The following is a 7139-nucleotide window of genomic DNA, read 5'->3' on the forward strand; positions in this document are numbered from 1 at the left end:
TATTTATAATAAAATGATGATTAATAAGTGAATTAGTGAGCATACAATGAATATAAGACACTTAAAGAAAATTCTTACCTGGTTATGAACTAAAGTACTAACTTGGCGATAGTGATAAAGAATATGATTTGATTTAGTTTATGGCGGATAAACGGACGGGTCGGATATCACTTAGATCTCTGAATTTGGAATGGTGAAATTTCAAAATATTATACGCTACATCAACTTTTGATCACAGCAGTGTCGGGTGTTTTATGCCTACTTGTTGCAGCGTTGTCAGAGGGCTTCTCCGGTGGGGTCCAGCTGTAGTTCGCTCCAGTCGGCGGCGTCAAGGGCTCCGCAACGGGTCTCCACCCGGTGAAAGGCCGTCACTGCCGGTCGACGAATGCAAGGATCGAGGTTACTTTAGCTGGCCCGAGCATCCACCACGGTGGATCGGTAGAAGTCTCTGGTTAACTGCCTGGGCAAAACACGCTGGTCCCGCGTTCAGTGCTGGTAGTCAAAAGCCGAAGGCGGACAAAACTTCTTAATTAACTCGTTTAAATAACTTAAAAGTAATCTCGCCGGCCGGACGATAATACCTTCAAACTATAAAAGCGGGCTTTACTGATGTAGAAAAAGAAAGAAAATCAAGCTTGCTGAGCTGGATACAATACGCGTTACTTTGACGGTCAAGAAGTTAAGGAAAGTACGAAACAAAAGAAGGTCCGGAGAAAATAATTAAGGTTAAGAGGAGTATATATGGCTCTTTGGTGGACCGTGAATCCCAAAGGGAAAAAGAAAAAAGAAGCGCGGACAAAAGAAAGTTTGTGGTTTTATCAATGTTGTGACTCGTCACTTTGTGGGCGGTCTCGAGCTCTCATCTTACCACCGCAAACTTTCTTCGTTTAAAATAAAGGAAATTTCCTATATAATCACGTGGTTATTCGTTTACTTAATTTTCGCACAAAGTAACATATTCTTTATCACTTGTCAACAGATGTTAAGCAGTTGTTTTTAAAACACACATTAAATGAAAATAGGAACATAATCATGAACACAAGATAACTACGGCAAACAAACTTCATAAGCATTATAGATTATTAAACGGCGCATGCAATTCCTAATCAATTGGTTGCCAGATCTAACTTTAGCGTTACTACATTAAAAGACATAGGGGTTAAATGACTCATTTTAATAAAGATCGCCGGATTATCAATAATTCACAGACGTATTTCAACATGTCCACTGGATGGCAGTATGAACACACGGTAGAAGTTACCGTATAATTGTAGTTTCCTATCTCAGTAAAAATATAACGTACAGAAGCGGGAATTGAACCATTTTGCAGGGAAACAAATTGAGTAACATGAACTTGTTTCCTGAATGATTGGACCACAAGTTTACCTTCATTCAGAACTGATCAAAAAGTACTTTAAATAAATTTATGACTGGCGTCTGTTTTCACAGTGAGAGTAGGAGAGAGGAGGAGGTGTTGGGTGTGTTTATGTTGAGATGAGAGAGAGAGGAGAGACAGATAAGACATAGGAAAGGCAACCATTGTTATTCAGAGTCCTTATCAACCAATTCTTGTTGATTCGCCTTTTGCTCTTGTCAGAGGGTACAGTCTTCTCATTAGAATGTTTACGTGTTAATTCCTTTGATTGTGAACAAAGACAATTCTACCCAGGCTCGACCAAAGAGGTCTGAGGGTCATTGTTGATTCACCCCTTTATCTCCTATAGGGTGGTTTCTTGAAGTGTCCAAGGGCTTGATAGTCCACTGGGAAATGTTACTTTTGTCACCTTTATGACTTTGAGTGTAAAACCACTGAGAAGGTTCCAGGATGTCTGGTAAACATCCTCCCCGGTGTTAATCCAAAGGTCCATTAGTTGGAAAGGAATGCATTTAGAGTTAACACTCACCGATAAATGGTTATCAGTTTTGCCACACTAGTGAGGTCCACCTCTGTCCTCGCTACACTGATCCATATGATCCATCACACCTCTCTACTGTGAACAACAGGAACATGTGAAACACAAAGACAGATACAACATGGTACCAGAGCAGATCCAACAAGAACTGTGGAAGAGATGTGGAGATAAAAAAACTCCCCTTTAGAATAAAAAGGCTCATATTCATTGAGTTTATGAGGACAGCGTAGGGATGTGATGATGGATGGTTCAGTCTGTGTAATAAACTGTGTTAAAGAAGACTGATGGTGTCGGCTGGAGAAGGTAAGTGTTTCTCCTCCTGCTTCCTCTACTCCAATAAATGCTGCAGATACCTGGAGGGCTGCTCCTCATAATGACACATCACCTGGGCTGTTATTGGCTCCACATGGAGGCCGTTTCAGCGTCTCTGTGTGATCACATGACTCAGTGTCATTTACCAGTTTCACATTTTCTTTTTGCTCAGGCTGAATTCATTTGCTGTGATTCTCAAACAAAGCAGAGAAACAGCTCAAACACTCTGACAGATGTAGTTATTAATCATGATTAATGTCGCTCTGAATCATTTCATACAGCCTGGCATGCTTTGGTCCAATGTTCACATGAAACACTATTTCATTCTTATCACTCAGCAGTGAATTATCACCATTATTAGTTCTCTGAATGTCGTCATCAAGGACAAACTGCAGCTGAATGGAGCTGAAGGGAACATGGTGGGCTCATGAACAGCAGGTGGGTGGAGGGTGCAGAGCTCTTCATGAGGTCCAGGGACAGTCTCCTGTACAGGACAAAGACTGATATTAAGTTCATCTCTGTGATTAAGGTTATAAAATTCACTACACCGTGCCTTGTGCAGCTTTAACAGTATTTGTTTATTTCACTGAAAGCTATTCTGCCACTAAATTACAACTTTTAAAAACTGTAATGATTCTGTTTTTGTCTCGGTGGAGGGATTCGTCTTCAATGAGAGTTACTTCACTTCTCTTCTCAGTTGTACCTTTCCTGTGTATGAGGATGAAACATCAACTCCCTGCAGCGTGACTGTGCCCAGATTTTACAGCGTGGGCATTACCATCTCCTGCTTCATCCTGTCTGCAGTTTGTTGGGCAACAGTGTAGTTTTCTATGTTGTTTGCCGTATGAAGAAAAGTAGAGCAAGCCCAGATATCTGCCTGATGCACCTAGCGACCGCAGACCTTCTCTTCACTCTGACTTGTGAAAGTGGTTTGCTGTGCGGTGTGGCTGGTGGCTGGATTGCTGTCCTTACCTGTCGTTATTCAGAGGGAGAGCTTGCATGCTGAAGAGCTGGGCCATAACATTTGCTATGAAAACCTAACTGGTGAAAGCAGCGACAACTGGCGTGTTAGCTTCCGTGTTCTGCGCCATGCAGTGGGCTCTTTCCTGCTACTGATGGTGATGGCCTTCTGCTACGGCTGGACTATGTGACACTGTATCATGCACCAAATCAACAGAAGCATGAGGCCATGCGCGTCATCCTGGCAGTGGTGTCAGCATTTGTCCTGTGCTGGCTGCCGTACATCATCACTGTGCTGGTTGACACATCTTCAGAGGCGGATCACTTAAAGTGGAGACGTGTGAAACTCTCTACAGGGTGGAGGTGATCCTGAATGTGACCAGGTGTTGGCCTCATTAAGATCTTAAAGACTGATTGAACACCTTGTTACAGACGTGTTCTCAGAAAGGATCTGACTCATTGATAAGGTCAGAGGGACGTCTGATAAGTATCACAAGCTGTTTTATTCACACACCTCACTGGAGCTGAATGAAGGTGAGCAGCAGGTAGTGACGAGGAGAGAGTCGGGTCGATGACGCCTTGACGCTGGCAGCACTCATCACTTGTATCACATGAGGTCATTTTTCATCTCTCACATGTCGATTATGATGTAATCAATCTCAACAGCGACAGGCAGCGTGCAGCTTTGCAGAAACACACACACATATTAAACACACACACAGCTGTGAGTTCATATTCAGCTGTGTGACACTTCAGCCTGTCCCGTTCATGACTCAGCTTTGATTGACAGGTGGCCTCCTGGCCTCTGTCTGTGTTGCTGTTGTGTCTGTGTCTCTCTGCAGAGTCTCATCTCCCAGTCGCTGCTGTCTCCAGCTCCCCTCGCTCGCTCATCATGTGTGTGATGCTCGCTTTGGCATGGGAGAAAAGCCTGTGACGGTGCGGTGCTAACCATGCCAGGCTAATCACCAGACACACTGCCAGCCTTCACCACTTATCATCCCTGCTCTACTCCTCAACACCTGACCTGCAGCTGACTGATCTGCACGCTGACTGCAGCCAAAGTGTGTGTGTGTGTGTGTGTGTGTGTGTGTGTGTGTGTGTGTGTGTGTGTGTGTGTGTGTGCTACATCATCTTTTTGACACTGTGTCATGGTGATACAGAATCTGTTACAGACGTAGAAACCAAACTGTGTCTGGAGCGAGCTGCTGTGCATCGACTGTCCTCCTCTTCTTGGAGCTTTACTCGTGATAAAGGGAGAGCTGCTCATGTTTTCTGGGTGTGTCTCTATTCTCTGCTCTGATTTATGATCCTCTCATCGTGTCGGGGAAACATCTGTAAACATTCCTGTTTCTGACACTTTGTGTGTCTCAGTGTTTGAGACACCAGACCACAGAACAACACATCACAGACAGTGTTTGAGTTTGAGATCTACAGAGACGAGAAGTTTTCACCAACATGGAAAAACACTTTCCAGCTCCATATGTTTGTATATTATATATATGTATATATATGCAGCTGGATAGATGTTTCATTCATCTCTGAGCATCATGTAAAAGATGAAGTGGTTTATTTAATAGAAGTGAATCATTAGATCACTGCAGTAGATTTGGTTTACCAGTGCAAACACTGATATTTCTGCTCATTGTGACGGCATGCAGCTCCAGTTCCCCGACACCAGTAATCCCATCACACTAACATCACTGAGGCCTGATGTTGTCCTTCTGTCAGAGGCTCAGACTCCTCCTGTGCTGTGGCTGTATTTCACCTCATCATATCATTATGAAACACGACATTCAGCACTGGTGGAAACATGTGTGTGTGTCCTCTTTAGTGAAAAATCTGGTGCAGCTTCTCTCCTTCTAAAAAAGACGTGTGAGGATGTTTTATGGTGATAATCCCGTTAGAACGAGGTGAGCACTTAATTACTGCATATTTTTAGAGGCCTCCTGGGATATCCCACTGCGCTGTCGGGACTGTTTGAGACTGACGCTGATAACTCTGTTGAAACACTGCTCAGTCTTTAATCTCCTCATGAAGTATCAAACTAACTCCTCTCACTGTAGAGTTTGACTTTAAATGTGATACAGGCTGAAACATGAACACAGACAAGCAGCTTGTGCTTTGAAAGGATTAATAACAGCTGATACTCTGCTGCTCGGTGTGATTTAGTTCTTACTGTGGATCAGTTTAGACAAAGTGCAGCTTTGAAACATTTAAAGTGAACTAAGTTTCTGCCTCTCAAGTCTCTGAACTTTATTATTTTCACTCTTTGACAGCAGGAGGTGTGAGGGGAGGGAGGGGAGAGAACAAACACACCAGAGACTCTCACAGGTTTCATTGAGCAGCAAAGCAGCAGACAAACATACTGATGGTTGAACTGTGATGAACTCACTCATCACTGAACACGGCTGTAAGCACTGAGGCACAGAATAATATCATGGCAGATGGGGGTTGGGGGTGACGGGGGGCAGGGGGCGGGGTTAGTAACAGCACAGGGGTTTTGAGCTAGAGGTCAATTAGCGAAGCTAAACAGTGTGAGCATCAGTTCTCCTGCTGCTGATCTGTATTCTGCTCCCGACTCCTCCGCTGAGCTCAAAGTCTCCCTGCATTCCCCGCTCTGAGGAGAACACGCAGTGAGAGGGGGAGGAAGGGGGGAGGAGGAGGAGGAGGAGGAGTCTTTATCCTCTGTGCTAATATTCCCTCCCATGTTAGCTCTTCTCAATGAAGCGCACATTAAGTCGTGTTGGAGGTTCACAGGAAATAAATGTGTGCAGCTGAATGGGATGAAGAAAGGTGAACATGTCACACAGTCGATCTGTCAGGCAAAGCCAACACACTCGTTCAGTCCCACATTACAACAGCTGCTGGATTCATACAGAGAGAAGGAAGGTGACTATAAACATGAAGCATGAGTCCACATCACTCTGCTGAGGCACTTTGAGAGGCCGCCATGTTTAACAGGAGAAACAGTGCTGACGAGAGCCTGTAAATGCATTTCCTGTTGTTATCCACTCAGACAAAGAGCACCACAAATGTAGGATCCCCTGATCTGACAAACAGGAAACAGACTTTCTGCTTCTCATGTTACAACAAGCAGAGAAACATTTCAAACATCTGCACATCACAATCAGAGTCTTTCTTTGATTTCCCCAGGCTGTGGGAACTGGAGGAGGTCAATTAGTAATGACCTCGTCTTCCATATTCTCTGTTTTCATAAAGCTCTGGTGCAATGTGCTCAGGTTTGGGGACTCGTCTTCACTTTGGAGCAATTTAGCAAAGTGATGCTGTAATTTGTTTCCTCGCTCAAGTTGCCATTTGCATTTAAATTCATCTAGCAGCCGTGTTCTGCAGAGATTTCCCCAGATCGTAGGTGTCAGGACGCTGTAGTGATTTGATGCAAAGGCCCCGTTATGAGTGCTGCTTGTTTTACAGTGGAGGGTGGGGGGCCTGCCAGTGAATCCTCTGAGGCACAGGTAGGAGACATTAGTGTGAAATGACTGCAGAGGCAGAAGAGGCAGACCGGAGATAACCTGGCAAAGTCGGGCTACAACATTCACCCTTTAATGAGAACTGAAACGTGTGCTACTGCTGAAGAACCATTTTAACATCTGCAAAGTGTTTGTGATGAAGACTCTCTCTCAGGTGTGGCCTCGTTTTAAAGTCATTTATTGGAGTATTTTCAGCTGCATCATTGGTTACTGTGAGCAGGAAATGTTTAAATATATATACACACAGAAATATAATATATTAAATATATTATTTTCAATATTGTGAAAAGAAAAATACAATAAAGAATAATGTTGCTGTGCGATGGAGCAGAGGTGCATGCTGGTCCCATAACCCTCAGGTCGATGGATGGAAACATCCTCTGTAACGCTCATCCAGCTTCCTCATGTGATCATTAAAGTTTCATGGTTAGTTTTTATTGTTCTCTTAAAACTGGAACAACAAATA

At 43.8% G+C, this 7139-nt stretch overlaps 1 pseudogene; it reads left to right on the forward strand.

Annotated features, from left to right (window-relative positions):
• The first annotated feature begins 2652 nt into the window (after positions 1-2652).
• Positions 2653-4133, forward strand: LOC138594351 (C-X-C chemokine receptor type 2-like; annotated as a pseudogene).
• Positions 4134-7139: the final 3006 nt, after the last annotated feature.

Source organism: Semicossyphus pulcher, unplaced genomic scaffold (genome assembly GCF_022749685.1).
Source record: "Semicossyphus pulcher isolate SPU_LCO1_2020_fin unplaced genomic scaffold, fSemPul1.0.p SCAF_10, whole genome shotgun sequence".
NCBI classification, from domain to species: domain Eukaryota; kingdom Metazoa; phylum Chordata; class Actinopteri; order Labriformes; family Labridae; genus Semicossyphus; species Semicossyphus pulcher.